This window comes from Stenella coeruleoalba (genome assembly GCF_951394435.1).
Source record: "Stenella coeruleoalba genome assembly, contig: scaffold_67, whole genome shotgun sequence".
Taxonomy (NCBI): domain Eukaryota; kingdom Metazoa; phylum Chordata; class Mammalia; order Artiodactyla; family Delphinidae; genus Stenella; species Stenella coeruleoalba.
Window position 1 is genome coordinate 421909 of NW_027646450.1, and position 23117 is coordinate 445025.

Genomic DNA, 23117 nt, shown 5'->3' on the forward strand with positions numbered 1-23117 from the left:
TCAAATTTAGAAAACCAACTTTTGCTTGCTTAAGGGTAAAGGTGAGTTGGGGTGCTGCATAAAACCAGAGATTGAAATGAGCACAGATAACGTTCCATAAGCCAAATATGTAATAACAAGAGCTCATCCTTGTTCAACTAAGTGGACTCAACACCCCATATTAAACACCTAAGTATATACCTGACTAGTAAGAATCTTAAAACCTATCGATTTATATGTCTCCAAAAGAGAATCAAGCGTGTGTACAGTGGCATAAATGCAGCAGTGATAGGATTGGTGAGGTTCGGTGAGCAAATGCAGACCCTTTGAAGTCATATTGCATGGTACCCATTCCATGGGTCTCAACTCTCCAGGTTTAAGGGATTCTTCCTTCAGCTAAACCATGCATGTGGAACCCAGAGTATGATCCAACATGTGATCGGGAAACGTGTTCAAATGCGTCTCAGTTTTTGTCCCCTGGTACTCGGGTGCAACATTCCAGACACTTTACTAACACTCTTCCCACTTGGAGAGTCAGTGCCTTTAACCTCCTGTTTCGCCCAGTGTACAATTTCTGCGGAAATTGAACAGGAATAGGGAGAACCAATGAGAGACTAGCTGGAGGTGTCTGGACGGGCAAATTTAACTCTCATTTCCCACCAGGAAGACGAATGAACCAAAGGCTCCGCATGCCGTGCTGGAACTAGATTAGGGCCTGAAGAGATCCTGCAGTTTTGCGGCCAACTCACAAGAAATCGAGTTGAAGAAAGGAGCTCAGGGACACTGTAATTCACAAACCTGCGGAGTTATAAATGACAGCTATCATCCAAAATTATACTGAAGTAAGGCTGCGAAGAGGACTTGAATGCGGGGCAGAATTGCTGGAAACCGATTTCAGAAGGTACACGGGAGTCGCTCTTAAAGCATAGGAAAGAGACAGAACTTGGAAAATAATGGACTTGGCAAAAAAGGGCATATGTGTTTTATCCAGAGCTCTGATAACTGAGGGGAGGAGATTCCCAGCAGGTTTAACTGCCACCTGAGGGCTCACATTGCCAAGGCAACGTGAGCAAGCCAGGCAGGAGTTACCTCACAGCAGAGGTCCCACCTTATAGAAGGGTGAGAAACCCAGCCAACATCAGACTCTCACCAGAGGGCCCACATCACGAAGGGGATGGTAACCAGGCAGGAGTGTCTTCACACCAGTGGGGCCGCATCATCTAAAGGTGAGGTACTCAGCACATGTGTCCTCAAACCAGAGGACCCACATCACCAAGGGCCTCGGAGTGAGGCAGGCAGGAGTAGCCTCACAACACTGGGCCCATAGAATAAAAAAGTGAGGAATCCAGCAGTTGGAACCTCCCAGCAGGCGGCCCAGAGCACCGAGGCTATGGGATCCAGGCCACAGTGAACTCACAGAAGAGGGCCCATGTCATGAAACTGAGCAACCCAGCCATTGGGACCTCAGAGCAGGAGGCCCACATCCCCATGGGGATGGAAATCTGGTAGGAGTGTCCTCGCACCACTGAGAACGTATCAGAAAATTTTGGGAGACCAGCAGTTAGGGCCTGATGCCAGAGGACCCTCATCACCAAGGGAAGGAGGCTCCCAGCAGGCTCCAACTGCCACCAGAGGGCTGACGTCACCAAGGTGATGTGTGCCAACCAGGCACGAATGACCTCACAGCAGAGGGCCCACCTCAGAGAAGTGTGACGAACCCAGTCAGGATCAGACTCGCACCAGAGGGCCCACATCACCAAATGGATTGGAACCAGGCAGGAGTGTCCTCACATGAGTAGGGCCACATCATCTAAAGGTGAGGAACCCAGAACATGTGGCTTCAAACCATAGGACACCCATCACCAAGGGGCTGGGAGTGAGGCAGGCAGGAGGAGCCTCATAACAGAGGGCCCAAAAATAAGAAAGGTGAGGAATCCAGCATTTGGAACCTCCCAGCAGGCGGCCCAGAGCTCAGAGGCTATGGGATCCAGGCCGGAGTGAAATAACACCAGACAGCCCACATCATGAAACTGTGAGCAACCCAGACATTGGGACCTCAGAGCAGAAGGCCCACATCCCCATGGTGATGGGAACATGACAGGAGTGTCCTGGCATCACTGGGCTCACATCAGAAAACGTGGGGTGCTCAGAAGTTAGGGCCTGACGCTAGAGGGCACTCATCACTGAGAGGAGGAGGCTCCCAGCAGGCTCCAGCTGCCAACAGAGGGCCAACGTCGCCAAGGCGATGTGTGCCAGCCCGGCAGGAGTGACCTCACAGCAGAGGGCCCACCTCACAGAAGGGTGAGGAACACAGCCAGGATCAGACTCTCACCAGAGGGCCCACATCACCAAGGGGATGGGAACCAGGCAGGAGTGTCCCCACACCAGTGGGACAACATCATCGAAAGCTGAGGATCCCAGCACATGTAGCCTCAAACCAGAGGAACCACATCACCAAGGGGTTCGGAATGAGGCTGGCAGGACCGGCCTCACAACACAGGGTCCATAGAATATAAAAGTTGAGGAATCCAGCAGTTGGAACCTCCCAGCAAGTGGCCCAGAGCACCGAGGCTATGGGATCCAGGCCACAGTGAACTCACAGCAGAGGGCCCACATCATGAACCTGTGAGCAGCCCAGCCGTTGGGACCTCAGAACAGAAGGCCCACATCCCCATTGGGATGGGAACCTGGCAGGAGTGGCTTCGCACCACTTAGCACATATCAGAAAATGTTAGGAGCCCGGCAGTTAGGGCCTGACGCCAGGGGGTCCTCATAACTGAGGGGAGGAGACTCCCAGCAGGTTTCAACTGCCAACAGAGGGCCCACGTCTACAAGGTGGCATGCGCCAGCCAGGCAGTAGTGACCTCACAGCAGAGGGCCTATCTCACAGAAGGGTGAGGAACCGAGGCAGGATGAGACTCTCACCAGAGGGCCCACAACACCAAGGGGATGGGAACCAGTCAGGACTGTCCTCCCACCAGTGGGGCCACATCATCGAAAGGTGAGGAACCCAGCACATGTGGCCTCATATCAGAGGACATACATCACAAAGGGGATGGGAGTGAGGCAGGTAGGAGTAGCCTAAAAACAGAGGGCCCAAAGAATAAAAAAGGTGAGGAATCCAGCATTTGGAACCTCCCAGCAGGCGGCCGAGAGCACAGAAGCTATGGGATGCAGGCAGGAGTGAACTAACACCAGAGAGCCCACATCATGAAACTGTGAGCAACCCAGGCGTTGGGACCTCAGAGCAGAAAGCCCACATCCCCATGGGGATGGGAACCTGACAGGAGTGTCCTGGCAACACTGGGCTCACATCAGAAAACGTGGGGAGCCCAGCAGTTAGGGCCTGATGCTAGAGGGCCGTCATCACCGAGGGGAGGAGGCTCCCAGCAGGTTCCATGTGCCAACACAGGGCCCACGTTGCCAAGGTGATGTGTGCAAGTCAGGCAGGATTGACCTCACAGCAGAGGGCCTACCTCACAGAAGAGTGAGGAACCCAGCCAGGATAAGACTGTCACCAGAAGGCCCACATCACCAAGGGGATGGGAACCAGGCAGGAGTGTCCTCACACCAGTGGGGCCACATCATTGAAAGTTGCAGAACCCAGCACATGTGGCCTCAAACCAGAAGACCTACATCACGAAGGGGTTGCGAGTGAGGCAGGCAAGAGGAGCATCACAACACAGGGTCCATAGAATACAAAAGTTGAGGAATCGAGCAGTTGGAACCTCCCAGCAGGCAGCCAAGAGCACAGAGGCTATGGGATCCAGGCCACAGTGAACTAAGACCAGAGAGCCCACATCATGAAATTGTGATCAACCCAGCCGTTGGAACCTCAGAGCAGAAGGCCCACATCCCCATGGAGATGGGAACCTAAGAGGAGTGCCCGAGCATCACTGGGCTCACTAAGAAAAGTTGGGGAGCCCAGCAGTTAGGGCCTGACGTCAGAGGGCCCTCATCACAGAGGTGAGGAGGCTCCCAGCAGGGTCCAAGTGCCACCAGAGGGCTCATGTCAACAAGGCGAGGTGAGCAAGCCAGGCAAGAGTTACCTGATAGTAGAGGGCGCACCTCACAGATGGGTGAGGAACCCAGCCAGGATCAGACTCTTACCAGAGGGCCCACATCACAAAGGGGATGGGAACCAGTCAGGATTATCCTCACACCAGTGGGGCCTCATCATCTTAAGGTGAGGAACCCAGCACATGTGTCCTCAAACCAGAGGACCCACATCACCAAGGGCCTTGGAGTGAGGCAGGCAGGAGTAGCCTCACAACACAGGGCACATAATATAAAAAACGTGAGGATTCCAGCATTTAGACCTTCCAGCAGGCGGCCCAGAACACCAAGGCTATGGGATCCAGGCCACAGTGAACTCACAGCAGAGGGCCCACATCATAAAACTGTGAGCAACCCAGGCGTTGGGACCTCAGCACAGAAGGCCCACATCCCCATGGGAATGGGAACCTGGCTGGAGTGTCCTCGCACCACTGGGCGCACATCAGAAAATGTGGGGAGCCCACCATTTAGGGCCTGACGCCAGAGGGCCGTCATCACCGAGAGGAGGAGGCACCCTGCACGCTCCAACTGCCACCAGAGAGCTCACGTCTCCAAGGTGACGTGTGCCAGCCAGGCAGGAGTGACCTCACAGCAGAGGGCCCACCTCACAGAACGTTGAGGAACCCAGCCAGGATTAGACTCTCGCCAGAGGACCCACCTCACCAAGGGGATGGGAACCAGGCAGGAGTGTCCTCACACGAGTGGGGCCATATCATCGAAAGGTGAAGAATGCAGCACATGTGGCCTCAAGCCATAGGACAGCCATCACCAAGGGGCTGGCAGTGAGGCAGGCAGGAGGAGCCTCACAACAGAGGGCACATAGAATAAAGAAGTTGAGGAATCCAGCAGTTGGAACCTCCCAGCAGGCGGCTCAGAGCACCGATGATAAGGGATCCTTGCCGGAGTGAACTCACAGCAGAGGGCCCACATCATGGTACTGTGAGCAAGCCAGCCGTTTTGACCTCAGAGCAGAAGGCCCATATCCCCATGGGGATGGGAACCTGGCAAGAGTGTCCTCACTCACTTGGCACACATCAGAAAATGTGGGGAGCCCAGCAGTTATGGCCTAAGGCAAGAGGGCCCTCATCACCGAGGGGAGGAGGATCCCAGCACACTCCAACTGCCACCAGAGGGCCCACGTCGCCAAGGTGACGTGTGCCAGACAGGCATGATTGACCTCACAGCAGAGGGCCCACCTCACAGAAGGGTGAGGAACCCAGCCAGGATCAGACTCTCACCTGAGGGCCCACATCAGCAAGGGGATGGGAACCAGTCAGGACTGTCTTCCCTCCAGTGGGGCCACATCATCGAAAGGTGCGGAACCCAGCACATGTGGCCTCAAATCAGAGGACACATATCACAAAGGGAATGGGAGTGAGGCAGGCAGGAGTAGCCTAAAAACAGAGGGCCCAAAGAATAAGAAAGGGGAGGAATCCAGCAGTTGGAACCTCCCAGCAGGCGGCCGAGAGCACAGAAGCTATGGGATGCAGGCAGGAGTGAACTAACAGCAGAGAACCCACATCATGAAACTGTGAGCAACCCAGGCGTTGGGACCTCAGAGCAGAAGGCCCACATCCCAATGGGGATGTGAACCTGGCTGGAGTGTCCTCGCACCACTGGGCGCACATCACAAAATGTGGGGAGCCCAGCAGTTAGGGCCTGACGCCAGAGGGCCCTCATCACCGAGGGAAGGAGGCTCCCAGCAGGCTCCAAGTGCCACCAGAGGGCTCATGTCCACAAGGCGAGGTGAGCAAGCCAGGCAGGAGTGACCTCACAGCAGACGGCCCACCTCACAGATGGGTGAGGAACCCAGCCAGGATCAGACTCTCAACAGAGGGCCCACATCACCAAGGGGATGTGAACCAGGCAGGAGTCTCCTAAGACCATTGGTCCCACATCATCGAAAGGTGAGGAACCCAGCACATGTGGCCTCAAACCAGACGACACACATCACGAAGGGGCTGGGAGTGAGGCAGACAGGAGGATCCTCACAACAGAGGGCCCCAAAAATTAAAAAAGTGAGGAATCCAGCAGTTGGAACCTCCCAGCAGGCGGCCAAGAGCACAGAGGCTATGGGATCCAGGCCTCTGTGAACTAACACCAGAGAGCCCACATCATGAAAATGTGAACAACCCGGCCGTTGGGACCTCAGAGCAGAAGGCCCACATCCCCATGGAGATGGGATCCTAAGAGGAGTGCCAAAGCATCACTGGGCTCACTAAGAAAAGTTGGTGAGCCCAGCAGTTAGGGCCTGACGCAAGAGGGCCCTCATCACCGGGGGGAGGAGATTCCCAGCATGCTCCAACTGCCACCACACGGCTGATTTCACCAAGGCAATGTGTGCCAGCCATGCAGGAGTGACCTATCAGCAAAGGGTCTCCCTCACAGAAGGGTGAGGAACACAGCCAGGAACAGACTCTCACCAGGGGGTCCACCTAACCACGTGGATAGGAACCAGGCAGGAGTGTCCTCACACTAGTGGGGCCACATCATCGAAAGGTGAGGAACCCAGCAAAGGTGGCCACAAACCAGAGGACCCACATCACCAAGGAGTTGAGAGTGAGGTAGGTGTCTGGACGGGCATTTTTAACACTCATTTCCCACCAGGAAGAGGAATTAACCAAAGGCTCAGCATGCCCTGCCAGAAGCAGATTAGGGCCTGAAGCAGTCTTGCGGGTTTGCGGCCAGCTCACAAGAAAGCGAGTTGAAGAAAGGAGCTCAGGGGCCCTGTAATTCACAAACCTGCAGAGTTATAAATGACAGATAACGTCCAAAAATATATTGAAGTAAGGCTGCGAAGAGGACTTCAAAGCAGGGCAGAATTTCAGGAAACCGATTTCAGGAGGTAGACTGGATTTGCATTTAAAGCATAGGAAAAGAGGCAGAACATCGACAATGACGCACTTGGCAAAAAAGGACGTATGAGTTTGTTCCTGAATGTATTCAGGAAAAAACGCATACGCCCGTTTTGGCAAACCAAGCAAGCTTGCAATGGAAATCCGAACTACTATGAAGTGTCACTTCCCCCCGGTCTAAAGAGCCATCTGAAAAAAGTGTAAAATCCAGAAAGGCAAGACAAGCCATGGGGAAAAAGGAGCCTTGTTATGCTGATGGGCAGGATGTAAATTGCCAACAGCCACTCTGGAGAAGTGTATGGTGTTTCCTGATACATCTGAAAAACAAAGCAACAGAGTCTAGGGTATTTCCACTTATGGTCCTATAGCTTAGGGAAATTAAAATCAAAAACACAGCCACCCCAAAATTTGGGACGGATCTGTTTACAGGAACCTCTTCTACAATACACGTTAAATATCCCAGAGAACAAATAATTGATAAAGAAGTTGCGGTACTTACGTACAACAGAATATCACTCAGCAATGAAATCTGTGTCACCATGCCTGTACCAGCATAATGGGTGGATTGAGGCACGATGATTCTAAGTGAAATAAGTCACACAGAAAAAGAAACATCATAAGGTATCACTAATGCACGGAATGTAAACTTGGCTACACATGGACTGAATTACAAAACAGAACAGGGTCTCAAGTTTAGAAAACCAACTTATGCTTGCTTAAGGGGAAAGGTGAGTTGAGGTGCTGCATAAAACCAGAGTTTGAAATTAGCACAGATACCGTTCCATAAGCCAAATATGTAATAGACAAGACCTACCCCTTGCTCAACGAAATGGACTCAACAATGAGGTATCACCTCACACCTGTTAGAATGAGCATCATCTGAAAATCTACAAACAACAAATGCTGGAAAGGGTGTGGAGAAAAGGAAGCCTCTTCCACTATTGTTGGGAATATAAATTGATACAGTCACTATGGAGAACAATATGGAGTTTCTTAAGAAACTAATAATAGAATTACCATATGATACAGCAATCCCAGTACTGGACATATACCCAGACAAAACCAGAAATCAAAAAGAGACATTCACCGCAATGTTCATTGCATCACTATTTACAATATCGAGGTAATGGAAGCAACCTAAATGCCCACAGACAGACGAATGCATAAAGATGTGGTACATATATAAAATGGAATATTACTAAGCCATGAAAGGAATGAAATTGGGTCATTTGTAGAGACGTCGATGGATCTAGAGACTGTCATACAGAGTGAAGTAAGTCAGAAAGAGAAAAACAAATCTTGTATATTCATGCATATATGTGGAACCTAGAAAAACTGTACAGATTAACCATTTTGCAAGGCATAAATAGAGCAACAGATGTAGACAACAATCGTATGGACAACAAGGGGGGAAAGCTCTTGGGAGGGTGGTGGTGGGAGGATTTGAGAGATTGGGATTGGCATGTAAACATTTATATGTATAAAATAGATAACCAATAAGAACCTGCTGTATAAAAATATAAAATAAAATTCAAAATTGAAAAGAAATAAAATTTAAAAAATAAAACAGAAAAAACAATTATTCCCTTCACATACATGTATTTATATGAATAAATTATTTCCATGCTTATATCTGTAAATACAAAAAAGAGGAATAAAATCTACCTTGAACCAAAAAGGAAAAAGAGAAAAAAAAAAACAGAACCCACCAGTTACTCAGAGGAAAACCGTATCAGGGCACTTACTCCAGTTGTAAACAATTCTGAAGTTGGTCAGTGGTGGGGAATCGTCTCCCATTCAGCCAGCAGCCCCCACACAACAAGCGTCCTCATTGCAAAGCTGGGGCACCGTGCCGAGGCATCTGTGAGTAAACGTGAGCTGAGCCCCAGGCCAGTTGCTGCTGAACTGTTCCCACCCTTCCCAGGTAAAACACCTCAATATATACAAGGACTTGAAAGCCTAGAGGAAGGGCCATGGAGCCACACGAGTGACAGGATGCCAGCTGACTTGGTGCCTGCAGGCCAGCCAGGATGGTCCTGGCCCTGGGTGCTCTTCTGGAAGATTTCCATTTCCCTGCCTGAGATACCCGTCCTGTCCCTGCCCCCACTGCTTTTTTCCTTCCTCACTTCTGCCCAGGGAGAAATTCCAGCAGCAGGTATGGGTGACACATCCTCTTCTTTAGCAGGTGGCAGCCTGGCAACTGCAGCAGAAAGTCCAGCAGAGCCCCACTCACACTGGGCCACCCACAAAGCCGTGGCCTCTCACTCCCTCCCACCAGCCCAGCCCCGAGACTGCTGACAGGGCAGAGAAAATGGTGTCAGGCACAGTTGCAGGGGCTCTTGCTGCCTGGAGTGGTATTTATATTGATCTCAACCCAGGCACACCTGGGGAGGGCTGGCCGGCATGGTAAGGCTGCCCAGGTCAGCCAATCATCACCCCTCAGGGGCTCACAGTTGCAGAAAATGGAACTTGCTGAACCGGCCAGGTCCAAGGAACAGGTGTGGGCTCCTGAGAGTCAGGATAGACAAGGGGCTGCAGCTTTGGCTTGTTTTCTAATCATTTTATCTGGCCCATGAGTGGGAGACAACTTCAAGAATACCCTCTCCTAATGAGAGGAACCCAGGAGTCACGGAGAGGAGGGGTGGGTGGTGGTTGGAGACAGAGGCCTGGTGCCCTGGGTGCAGTGGAAGTCTCTGGAAGACCAGGTGGAGGGAGGCCACACAGAGTGATGCCCAGGGTCACAGACCTGTCGGAGCTGCTGTTTGTTAGTTCAAGTCCTGCTCTGAGGTGCTCTGTGTCAGCTCTGAGCAACAGGTGAGCTGGGGGTGCTCTTCAATGAGGGCTATGTGCACGGTTCCTGTGTGCCCAGCCCTGCCACGGTACCTGCAAGGGTAGCTCTGTATCCTGGGAGGGGCCTGACCATGAGAGCCCCGTGGGCTGGGTTGGGGGTGGGGTACCTGCCGAGGAGAGCTCCATATCCTGGGATTGGCCTGACCACGAGAGCCCCATGGGCTGCTGGGGACCTGGTAAAGGATGTCAGGACAGTCAGTGAAGCCACCGAGGATATACCTCCAGTTGCTCCTGATTCCTACACCCTGCTGGTCATTCTACCAACCACCAGGACATGGTATTCTGTATTAGTCTTCAATGATGTCTTCTTTTGTATTCCATTAGTCCCAGAGTCACAAGAAATTTTGGCTTGTGAGTGGCAGGACTCAACATACAACTAAAACAATACTTCCGGGCCGTCTTGCCCCAAGGGTGCAAAAATTCCCACACCATCTTTGGGGAAAGCTTAGCTAAAGACTGAAAAGTTCTACCTCTGGAAAAGGAAACCCTCCTTCAATATGCAGATGACATTCTGATTGCCAGCCCTACTAAGGAGGCCTCTGAACTACCAAGCCAATAAAGGATAGAAGTTGTCCAAGAAAAAGCTCAAATATCACAGACTGCAGTGACCTGCCTGGGCTTCATTCTCACAGAAGGTCAGAGAAGCCCATCCCAGGAAAGGGAAGAAACCATTTTCAGCCTTACCCCTTTCTAAAACTAGAAGACAGCTTAGGGGTTCCTGGGGAGGCCAGGGTTTGCTGCTTCTGGATCCCTAACTACAGTCTACTAGCTGAGCCTCTATATGAAACACTGAAAGGAAAAGATGATGATCCTTTTGAACAGAATCCAGAAGTGGCCTTTCAAGAATGGAAAGAGCAGTCAATTCAGACCCTTGCCCTGGAACTCTCTAATTGAGCTAAACCCTTTGACCTTTACATTCCCGGTGAAAGGTGAATCGCCATTGGAGAATTAGTGAAAAAACTGGGACCACTTGAAATGGAACAACGCAAGAATGCCATCCAGGTAGGATAAACTAGAGTCACCAAGGGGCTTGGCCCACTGCCACATCTGGCCAAGATACTGGCGGTATCTAAAAACCTGGAAATCAGCAGCCCAAAAGGCCACCTCCCTCCTAAGGGAAAAGGACCCCACGTGGTGATCCTAATCACCAACCATGCCCTGAAGCTGCAGGGTTTGCTCCGTGGGCACACCGACCTCGAGTGAGGAGGCCCTCCAACTCCAACATCCAGAGAGATAACCGGGGGCAACAGGGCACCATGACGACTCGTGTGAACATCACTTGACCTGGAGTTTCTCTCATAAAACAACAATAGTGTGTCCCGAAGGAGTAGACTACTGCTTGCAGGACTTACTGCACCCAGAGGGGAGCTAATAATCTTGGCGGGGGAACCGTATATCACACTGTCACCATAGAAAAGCCTACAGACACCGTGATGATGGTGGCCAATAAGACCGGCTGGACTCCTGTTTACTTCAAAAGGCTGTTGACTCAGTGGCCATCATGGTCCTTGATCACCACTGACCCTGGACTGTCTGGGAGTTGAGCGGGCAGGGCTCTGACACCTGGTGCTGTTTGTACGTTAATTCAGGGGCCTAATTGAAGAAAGCGCAGACTACTGGCCAGAGCATCTAGGCTGGCAGAAACGGTCAGCCTAAGGTGGCCGAACAAATGTGGGGCGGGGTGAAATCGGCCCCCACAGCGTCTCTGCACATCTCTTTCCTGGACCCTTAAAGGTCATTAGAATCTCTAACACTTCCAATGCTGGTGCTCAGGCGGACGAGCAGGGAGGCAGGGGTCCTGGGGCCAATCAACGTCACCTGGAGGCTGCTGGGGAGAAGTTCTGACCCTCGTCCCCTGGTATGAGGGCTCCCAACTCAGCACTCAGCAGTTACAGAAGAAGGGTCTGCACCCTCAGCACTCCAAGAATGAGGAACGGGACAAAAGGCAGAGGAGGGGTTTGTCCCCAGCAAAGCCCATTAAAAATCCCTGGGAGATAAAAATAGAATCTGGGCAATAAAGTCAAGTCTGACCTTTTTTATCCTTTGTGCTTTGTCTAATTTCACGTGCTCCTAGGGTCCCGCATGCAGAGGTTCCACACCCGGCACTTCAGACCAGATTTCCTAGTGCAGAATGGCTGGGTCGACACCTCAGCTCCTGGGGCCCAGTGCAGACTCCACGATATAGAGCCTGAGCTGCAGCCAACCCGGCCCTCGAGAGCTCCGCCCCCTCCCTCCCACTGACTCTCACAGGATCTCTACACAGCAGCCCAGCCCACAGCCCACGGGGTAGTGCATGCTCTCACCTCTCCATTCTCTGATCAAAATATAAAGTTTCCTTTGCTTGTGAACAAACTCAGTCTCGATCTGTTGGCCCCAATGACACTGGGCAGGGGGACACTTGTTGGGGTCCACTCTGGAGGATCAGTAACAGAAATTGAGACTATTGTAACTTCAATGAACAGATGTGTGAGCCAAACTGTAGTTAACATAGAACAGTGTATAAGGCTCGGGTAAAATAAGATGTTTCTAACACTTCCATTTGATATTTCCATCACTTTATTATAAGCAAGTTCAGTGAAAAGGTTTGTCTTATTTGTCAGGTCAATATTAGAGAAATGAAGTGATTTCTTTCCAAGGATGTACATCTAATAATCTTGGTTAAAGCTTCAATCTTGTTTTAAATGCTTTTCCATTGAAAATGATACCTCTCTTTCAGCTCCCCCATTTCTGAGAAGTATAAAATCTTATAATTTATTATTACCAAAGGGGAAAGGTGGGAGGAGGGATAAATTAACAGTTTGGAATTAACACATACACACTGCTATGTATAAAATAGATCATCAACAAGGAACTACTGTATAGCACAGGGAACTACACTCAATATTTTGCAATAACCTATAAGGGGAAATAATCGGAAAAAGAATAGATATTTTTATTGACATCATCTATCAATGACAGTTAAAGTGTAACCTAAGGGAAGCCGGTGGTGAGTGCTTCTGACCCTGAAGACTTCAATCATCTAAAGTTTGGACTCTGCCTACTTCCCAAGGCCCTTAATGAACATATGTGTAGCCGTAGCTTAAAAAATTCCCCAGTTTGGGTTTCGGGGAGACACTGATTTTGAAAAAGCCCTGGTGTTCTCCTTACATGAATGGGACTCTTCTTACTGCTAAAACATGTCTGTCACACCCAGAGGATGGTATACCGTCTGATCAGGAAGAGTTTGGAAAAGGCATCTCATCTCCTCATCTCCTGGTGCTCGGGTTCACCCCTCCAGCGTCTTTACTAACAGTCTCCCCACTTGGAGATGTCAGCACTGTCAACATCCTGTTGCGTACAGTTTGGAATTTGTCCAGAGGATGAAGCGGAAGGATGAGGAACAATGAGAGACAAGTCCTAGGTGTTCAGACAGGCACATGTCACTCTAATTTCCAATCAGGAAGATGAATTGACCAAAGGCTAGGGTTGCCCATGGAAACAGTATGGGGCTTGAGGAAATCCCACTGCTTTGTGGCCAGTTCCCATAAACACAAGTTGAACAATGGAACTCAGGGGCAGTAAAATTCACGAAACTGCAGAGTTGAAAATATCTATCGCTGAAAAATGTCTTGAGGAAAGTCAGAGAAAAGGATTGGTAAGCAAGGGAGAATGGCAGGAAAGGGATTTGAGGAGGTAGAAAGGACTCGCCATTAAGCACAAGAAAAGGGGCTGAACATTGCCAACATTGCAGTTGCCCAAAAAGGCTGTATGCGTTTTTTTCTGTATATATTCAAGAAAAGGGCATACACTTTTTTAGCCAACCAAACAGGTGGGCACTGGAAATCAATACTACAAAAGATATCACTTCGCATCAGTCAGAAGAGCCATCCTCATAAAGTGTAAACACCAGAAATGCAGGACAGGGCAAGGAGAAGAGGGAGCCCTGTGAGGCTTATAGTGGAAATGTATATTGCCAACAGCCATTCTGGAGAAGTGTATTGTGTTTACTAAAGCATCTAAAAAATGAGCTACAGAGCATAGGGCACTTGCACTCATGGGCGTATATCTTGGGAAAAACAAAAATCGAGAGGACACAGGCACCCCAATGTTTACTGCCTCTCTGTTTAAAAGATCCTCGACTAGGATATAACTTAAATGTCTCTGGAGGGAAAAAATGGATAGAGATGTGGTACTTATGTAGAGTGGAATATTACTCAGCCTGGAAATCAATGAAATATGGCCAGTTGTAACAACTCCGGAGGAGTTACGTATGATCTTTCTAAGTGACAGAATTCAAAAAGAAAAAGACACATATCATAAGATATCACTTAAAGGTGGAATCCAAAATGGCTACACATGAAATAAATTACAAAACAAAAACATAGTCAAATATGTAGAAAACACGCATAAGGCTGCTAAACGGAAAGGTGGGGAGGGGTGAGGCATCATCCAAGAGGTTGAAATTAGCAAAGATACCATTCCAAATACCAAACTGATAATCAACAAGGCCTACACGGTAGCTAAAAGAACTGCACTCAGCACACTCAAGTCACCGCAAAAGAATATCTATGACTGGTAAGGATCTGAAAAAGAATTTATTGATGTTTCTCTGTACGTGAATCAAGTGGATGTACAGCAGCAAGAAACAGAGCTTTGAAAATCAGCTGTAACCAATATAGTAATAAATTGAAAAAAATAAACGACAGAGAGACAGAGAAAACCTCTTACAACTTTTCCTCAGGGACGGTGATGCAACATGGATTGAACACATCTAGACCCACAGCAGGATGAGACATAAGGCTGGAAACTGTTCACGCTAAGAGAAATGTGAGGTTGGGTGAGGAAATGCACACCCTTTAAAGTAATACTACCTGGTACCCATTCAATGGGTCCCAAATCTGCAGGTTCAAGGAATCTTCCTACAGCTAAAACATGCATGGAAAACCCAGAGGACTGTACACCATGTGATCGGGAGATGTGTCTAAAATGCAGCTCATTTATCCTCTCCTGGTGCTCCTGTTCATCATTCCAGCCACGTTACGTAGAATCTCCCCACTTAGAGAATCAGCACATTTAAACTTCTGTTTCACACATTTTGCAAATTGTGAGGAGGATGAACGGGAAGAGGGGGAACCAATGAGAGAATAGTTGTAGGGGTTTGGACGGGCACATGTCACTCTAATATCCCATTGAGAATAAGAATTAAAAAAAGGCTCAGCCTGCCTCGCCGGAGCCAAAATAGGGCCTGAAGCAATCCTGCGGCTTTGAGGTCAGCTCACAAAAGAGCAACTTAAAAAATGGAGCTCAGGGTCACTGCAATTCACAAACCTGCAGAGTTATAAATGAAAACTAACGTCCAAAAATATGTTGAGGTAAGGCAAAGAAGAGGATCTGAATGCAAGACAGAATTGCAAGAAACTGATTTCAAGAGATAGATTGGACTCATCTTTAAAGCACATGAAAAGCGGCAGAATTTCAACAATGATGCAGTTGGCCCAAAAGGGAGTATGCGTTTTTTCCTGAATATATCCAGGAAAAAACGCATACGCACTTTATGGGCAACGAAGCAAGCAAGCAATGCAAATGTGCACAACAAAGAAGTCTCATTTCCCACCGGTCAAAAGGGCCACCTGAAAAAATTGTAAAAACCAGAAATGCAGGACAGGCCATGGAGAACAGGGAGCCTTTATACGCTGATGGACAGTGTGTGAACTGCCGGGAGCCACTCTGGAGAAGTGTATGGTGGTTCCTAAATCATCTAAAAAACAGAGCTACAGAGCATAGGGCACTTCCAATCACGGGAGTATATCTAGGGAAGTCTAAAAATCAACAAGACACAAGCACACCACAGTTTAGGGCTACTCTGTTTACAAGAACCTCAACTTCAGTACACCTTAAATATCCCAGGAAAGAGAACAATGGATAAAGAAGATGTGGTACTTATGTACAATGGAATATCTCTTCACCATGAAATCAATGTAATAAGGCTAGTAGAAGGATAAAGAGTGGAATTAGGTCCAATAATACTACTTGAAATAAGTCAAACAGAAAAAGAAACATATCATAAGATATCACTTATAGAGGGAGGATAAATATGGCTGCACTAAAAATGAATTACAAAACAGAACAGTGTCTCACATTTAGAAAACACACTTATGTCAGCTTAAGGGGAAAGGAGAGGTGGGGTGATGCATAAAACCAGAGTTTGAAATTAGCACAGATACCGTTCAATAAACCAAATAGGTATTAGACAAGATCTACACCTTGCTCAATGAACTGGCCTCAACACACCCTATACACCGCAGAGAAATATATCTGAGTAATAAGAATCTTAAAACCCATGTATTGATATATCTCCATAAAGGAATCAAGTGTGTGCAAAACGGCACAAACACAGCAGTGAAAATGAGCTAAACCCCATTACAGAAATAAATTTTAAAACCAAAACGCAGAAACAATGAAAGAGAGAAAAATTCTTACAAAATTCGCTCAGGGGCTGTGATGCAACCTGGAATGACCACATATAAACCCATAGCTGGATAAGACATAAGACTGGACACTTGGGGTTGAGAGGATTGGTGAGCTTTGGTGAGCAACTGCCGAAAGTTTAATGCAATACTTCATGCTATTCATTCCAAGGGTCCCAACACTCCAGGTTGAAGGGAATCTTCCTACAGCTAAACCTTGCATGGGAAATCCAGCAGATGGTATACAATATGATCGGGAAAGGTTTCTAAAACGCACCTCATTTTCCTCTCCTGGGGCTCCGGATCAACATTCCAGCCACTTTACTAACAACATCCCCACATGGAGAGTGAATGCCTTTAAGTTCCGGTATCGCACAGTCTGCAGTTAGTGTGGAGGATGAATGGGAATAGGGGGAACCAGTGAGAAAATAGCTGTAGCGGTTTCAATGGCCACATGTCACTCTAATTTCACATAGGAAGAAGAATTAACCAAAGGCACAGCAAGGTGCCCCAGAAGAAGAATAGGGCCTGAAGAAATCCTGTGGATATGAGGAAAGATCACAAAAATAAGACCTGAAAAATGGAACTACGGGCAACTGCAATTCAAAAACCTGCAGAGTTATAAACGACAACTATTTTCCAAAAGTATATTGAGGTAAGGCTACGAAGAGGCACTGACAGGAAGGCAGAATTGCAGGAAACCGATTTCAGGAGGTAGACTGGAATTGCATCGAAAACATATGAAAAGACTCAGAACATCAACAATCATGCACTTGGCCAAAAAGGGCGTATGCGTTTTTTCCTGAATATATTAAGGAAGAAACCCATACACTCTTTCTGGCCAACCAAGCAAGCTTGCAAAGGAAATCTGCACTACAATGAAGTCTCACTGCCCCACAGTCAAAAGGGCCATCTGAAAAAAGTGTAAAATCCAGAAAGGCAGGACAGGCCATGGAGAACTGGGAGCCTTGTTATGCTGATGGGCGGGATGTAAATTGCCAACAGACTCTCTGGAGAAGTGTATGGTGTTTCCTGAAACATCTAAAAAACAAAGCAACAGAGCCTAGGGCACTTCCACTTATGGTCCTATAGCTTAGGGAAATTAAAATCAAAAAGACACAGCCACCCCAAAGTTTGGGACAGCTCTGTTTACAAGAACCTCGTTTACAGTACAAGTTCAATATCACAGAAAGCGAAAAATGGATAAAGAAGTTGTGGTACTTACGTACAATGCAATATCACACAGCAATGAAATCTATGTCATCAGGCCCGTAGCAGCATAATGAGTGGATTCAGGTACGATGATTCTAAGTGAAATAGGGTCACACAGAAAAAGAAATATCATAAGATATCACTAATACACGGAATGTAAACTTGGCTACACAGGAACTGAATTACAAAACAGAACAGGGTCTGAAATGTAGAAAACCAACTTATGCTTGCTTATGGGGAAAGGTGAGTTGGGGTGCTGCAGAAAACCAGAGATTGAAATTAGCACAGATACCGTTCCATAAGCCAAATATGTAATAGACAAGAGCTACTCCTTGCTCAACGAAGTGGACTCAACACCCCATATTAAACGCCTAAGAATGTACCTGACTAGTAAGAATCTTAAAACCTATGGATTGCTATGTCTCCAAAAGAGAATCAAGCGTGTATACAGTGGTATACACGCAGGAGTGACAGGATTGGTGAGGTTCGGTGAGCAAATGCAAACCCTTTATAGTCATATTGCATGGTATCCATTCCAAGGGTCTCAACTCTCCAAGTTTAAGGGATTCTTCCTTCAGCTGAAACATTCATGTGGAACACAGAGTATGATCCACCGTGTGATCGGGAAACGTGTTCAAATATGTCTCAGTTTTCCTCCCCTGGTACTCGGGTGCAACATTCCAGACACTTTACTAACACTCTCCCCACTTGGAGAGTCAGTGCCTTCAACCTCCTGTTTGGCCCAGGTTGCAATTTCTACGGAAGATGAACAGGAATAGGGAGAACCAATGAGAGACTAGCTGGAGGTGTCTGGACGTGCAAATTTAACTCTCATTTCCGACCAGGAAGAGGAATTAACCAAAGGCTCAGCGTGCCATGCCGGAACCACACTAGGGCCTCAAGCAATCCTGCGGTGTTGCGGCCAGCTCACAAGAAAGCGAGTTGAAGAAAGGAGCTCAGGGGCACTGTCATTCACAAACCTGCAGAGTTATAAATGACAGCTATCAGCTATCGTCTAAGAATATATTGAAGTAAGGCTGCCAAGAGGAATTGAAAGCGGGGCAGAATTGCAGAAAACCGATTTCAGGAGGTAGACTGGAATTGCATTTAAAGCATAGGAAAACAGGGAGAACGTCCACAATGGTGCACTTGGTCAAAAAGGGCGTTTGCGTTTTTTCCTGAATATATTCAGGAAAAAACGCATACACCCTTTTTGGCCAACTAAGCAAGCTTGCAAAGGAAATCTGCACTACAATGAAGTCTCACTGACCCCGGTCAAGAGGGCCACCTGAGAAAAGTGTAAAATCCAGAAAGGCAGGACAGGCCATGGAGAACTGGGAGCCTTGTTATGCTGATGGGCGGGATGTAAATTGCCAACAGCCACTCTGGAGAAAAGTATGGTGTTTCCTGAAACATCAAAAAGACAAAGCATCAGAGCCTAGGGCACTTCCACTTATGGTACTATAGTTTAGGGAAATTAAAATCAAAAAGACACAGCCACCCCAAATTTTGGGACGGTTCTGTTTACAAGAACCTCGTTTACGATACAAGTTCAATATCACAGAAAGCGAAAAATGGATAAAGAAGTTGTGGTACTTACGTACAATGCAATATCACTCAGCAATGAAATCTATGTCATCAGGCCTTTAGGAGCATAATGAGTGGATTCAGGTACGATGTTTCTAAGTGAAATAAGTCACACAGAAAAAGAAACATCATAAGATATCACTAATACACGGAATGTAAACTTGGCTACACAGGAACTGAATTACAAAACAGAACAGGGTCTCAAATTTAGAAAACCAACTTATGCTTGCTGAAGGGGAAAGGTGAGTTGGGGTGCTGCATAAAACCAGAGATTGAAATGAGCACAGATAAAGTTCCTTAAGCCTAATATGTAAGAGACAAGAGCTTCTCCTTGCTGAACGAAATGGACTCAACACCCCATATTAAACGCCTAAGAATGTACCTGACGAGTAAGTATCTTAAAACCTATGGATTGCTATGTCTCCGAAAGAGAATCAAGCGTGTGTACAGGGGCATAAATGCAGCAGTGATAGGATTGGAGAGGTTCGGTGAGCAAATGAAGACCCTTTCAAGTCATATTGCATGGTATCCATTCCACGGGTCTCAACTCTCCAGGATTAAGGGATTCTTCCTTCAGCTAAAACATGCATGTGGAACCCAGAGTATGATCAACCGTGTGATCGGGAGACGTGTTCAAATATGTCTCAGTTTTCGTCCCCTGGTGCTCGGGTGCAACATTCCAGACACTTTACTAACAATCTCCCCACTTGGAGAGTCAGTGCCTTTAACCTCCTGTTTTGCCCAGTTTGCAATTTCTGAGGAAGATGAACAGGAATAGGGAGAACCAATGAGAGACTAGCTGGAGGGGTCTGGACGGGCAAATTTAACTCTCATTTCCCACCAGGAAGAGGAATTAACCAAAGGCTCAGCGTGCCGTGCCGGAACCACACTAGAGCCTGAAACAATCCTGCGGTGTTGCAGCCAGCTCACAAGAAAGCGAGTTGAAGAAAGGAGCTCAGGGGCACTGTATTTCACAAACCTCCAGAGTTATAAGTGACAGCTATCGTCCAAAAATATATTGAAGTAAGGCTGCCAAGAGGACTTGAAAGCGGGGCAGAATTGTCAAGAAACCGATTTCAGGAGGTAGACTGGAATTGCATTTAAAGCATAGGAAAAGAGGCAGAACGTCCACAATGATGCACTTGGCCAAAAAGGGCGTATGCGTTTTTTCCTGAATATATTCAGGAAAAAACGCATACGCCCTTTTTGGCCAACCAAGCAAGCTTGCAAAGGAAAACTGTACTACAATGAAGTCTCACTGCCCCCCGGTCAAAAGGGCCATCTGAAAAAAGTGTAAAATCCAGAAAGGCAGGACAGGCCATGGAGAACTGGGAGCTTTATTATGCTGATGGGCGGGATGAAAATTGCCAACAGCCACTCTGGAGAAGTGTATGGTGTTTCCTGAAACAACTAAAAAACAAAGCAACAGAACTTAGGGCAGTTCCACTTACGGTCCTATAGCTTTGGGAAATTAAAATCGAAAAGACACAGCCACCCCAAAATTTGGGACGTCTCTGTTTACAAGAACCTCGTTTTCTGTACAAGTTCAATATCACACAAAGCAAGAAATGGATAAAGAAGTTGTGGTACTTACGTACAATGCAATATCACTCAGCAATGAAATCTATGTCATGAGGCCCATAGCAGCATAATGAGGGGATTCAGGTACGATGATTCTAAGTGAAATAAATCACACAGAAAAAGAAACATCATAAGATATCACTAATACACGGAATGTAAACTTGGCTACACAGGAACAGAATTAAAAACAGAACAGGGTCTCATATGTAGAAAACCAACTTATACTTGCTTAAGGGGAAAGGAGAGTTGGGGTGCTGCATAAAACCAGAGATTGAAATGAGCACAGATAAAGTTCCTTAGCCAAATATGTAATAGACAAGAGCTACTCCTTGCTCAACGAAATGGACTCAACTCCCCATATTAAACGCCTAAGAATGTACCTGACTAGTAAGTATATGGAAACCTATGGATTGCTATGTCTCTGAAAGTGAATCCAGCTTGTGTACAGGGGCACATGCAGCAGTGATAGCACTGGAGAGGTTCGGTGAGCAAATGAAGGCCCTTTGAAGTCATATTGCATGGTACCCATTCCACGGGTCTCAACTCTCCAGGTTTAAGGGATTCTTTCTTCAGCTAAAACTTGCATGTGGAACCTAAAGTATGATCAACCATGTGATCGGGAGACGTGTTCAAATATGTCTCAGTTTACGTCCCCTGGTACTCGGGTGCAACATTTCAGACGCTTTACTAACACTATCCCCACTTGGAGTGTCAGTGCCTTTAAACTCCTGTTTGACCCAGTTTGCAATTTCTGTGGTAGATGAAGAGGAATAGGGAGAACCAATGAGAGACTAGCTGGACGTGTCTAGACGTGCAAATTGAACTCTCATTTCCCACCAGGAAGAGGAATTAACCAAAGGCTCAGTGTGCCGTGCTGGAACCAGATTAGGGCCTTAAGCAATCCTGCGGTGTTGCGGCCAGCTCACAAGAAAGCGAGTTCAAGAAAGGAGCTCAGGGGCACTGTAATTCACAAACCTGCATAGTTATAAATGACAGTTATTGTCCAAAAATATACTGAAGTAAGGCTGCCAAGAGGACTTGAAAGCGGGGCAGAATTGCAGGAAACAAATTTCAGGAGGTAGACTGGAATTACATTGAAAGCATACGAAAAGAGGCAGAACTTCCACAATGATGCACTTGGCCAAAAAGGGCGTATGCGTTTTTTCCTGAATATATTCAGGGAAAAACGCATACGCCCTTTTTTGCCAACCAAGCAAGCTTGCAAAGGAAAACTGCACTACAATGAAGTCTCACTTCCCCACGGTCAAAAGGGCCATCTGAAAAAAGTGTAAAATCCAGAAAGGCAGGACAGTCCATGGAGAACTGGGAACCTTGTTATGCTGATGGGCGGGATGTAAATTGCCAACAGCCACTGGGGAGAAGTGTATGGTGTTTCCTGAAACATCTAAAAAACAAAGCAACAGAGCCTAGGGCACTTCCACTTATGGTCCTATAGCTTAGGGAAATGAAAATCAAAAAGACACAGCCACCCCAAAGTTTGGGATGGCTCTGTTTACAAGAACCTCATTTACGGTACAAGTTCAACATCGCAGAAATTGAAAAATGGATAAAGAAGTTGTGGTATTTACTTACAAAGCAATATCACTCAGCAATGAAATCTATGTCATCAGGCCCTTAGCAGCACAATGAGTGGATTCAGGTATGATGATTCTAACTGAAATAAGTCACACAGAAAAGAAACATCATAAGATATCAGTAATACACGGAATGTAAACTTGGCTACACAGGAACTGAATTACAGAACAAAACAGGGTCTCAAAGTTAGAAAACCAACTTATGCTTGCTTAAGGGGAAAGGTGAGTTGGGGTGCTGCATAAAACCAGAGATTGAAATGAGCACAGATAAAGTTCCTTAAGCCAAATATGGAATAGACAAGAGCTACTCCTTGCTCAACGAAATGGACTCAACACCCCATATTAAACGCCTAAGAATGTACCTGACTAGTAAGTATCTTAAAACCTATGGATTGCTATGTCTCCGAAAGAGAATCAAGCATGTGTACCGGGGCATAAACGCAGCAGTGATAGGATTGGAGAGGTTCGGTGAGCAAATGAAGACCCTTTGAAGTCATATTGCATGGTACCCATTCCACGGGTCTCAACTCTCCAGGTTTAACGTATTCTTCCTTCAGCTAAAACATGCATGTGGAAGCTAGAGTATGATCAACCATGTGATCGGGAGACGTGTTCAAATATGTCTCAGTTTTCGTACCCTGGTACTCGGGTGCAACATTCCAGACGCTTTACTAACACTCTCCCGACTTGGAGAGTCAGTCCCTTTAACCTCCTGTTTGGCCCAGTTTGCAATTTCTGCGGAAGATGAACAGGAATAGCGAGAACCAATGAGAGACTAGCTGGAGGTGTCTGGACGGGCAAATTTAACTCTCATTTCCCACCAGGAAGAGGAATTAACCAAAGGCTCAGCGTGCCGTGCCGGAACCAGATTAGGGCCTGAAGCCATCCTGCGGTGTTGCGGCCAGGTCACAAGAAAGCGAGTTGAAGAAAGGAGCTCAGGGGCACTGTAATTCACA

At 47.3% G+C, this 23117-nt stretch overlaps 1 long non-coding RNA gene across 7 annotated transcripts in view; it reads right to left on the minus strand.

The window, feature by feature from the left end:
- Positions 1-23117, minus strand: part of LOC307181100 — a 732180-nt gene that overhangs the window by 164884 nt on the left and 544179 nt on the right. For 3 of the 7 annotated variants that reach the window (XR_013825897.1, XR_013825900.1, XR_013825901.1), the window contains exon 2: positions 17416-17493. This is a non-coding gene — a long non-coding RNA (uncharacterized lncRNA). Of the gene's footprint in view, positions 1-12088; positions 12154-17411; positions 17494-23117 lie in introns of those variants that run through there. The other 4 variants (XR_013825898.1, XR_013825899.1, XR_013825902.1 and 1 more) reach the window with 2 other exon arrangements.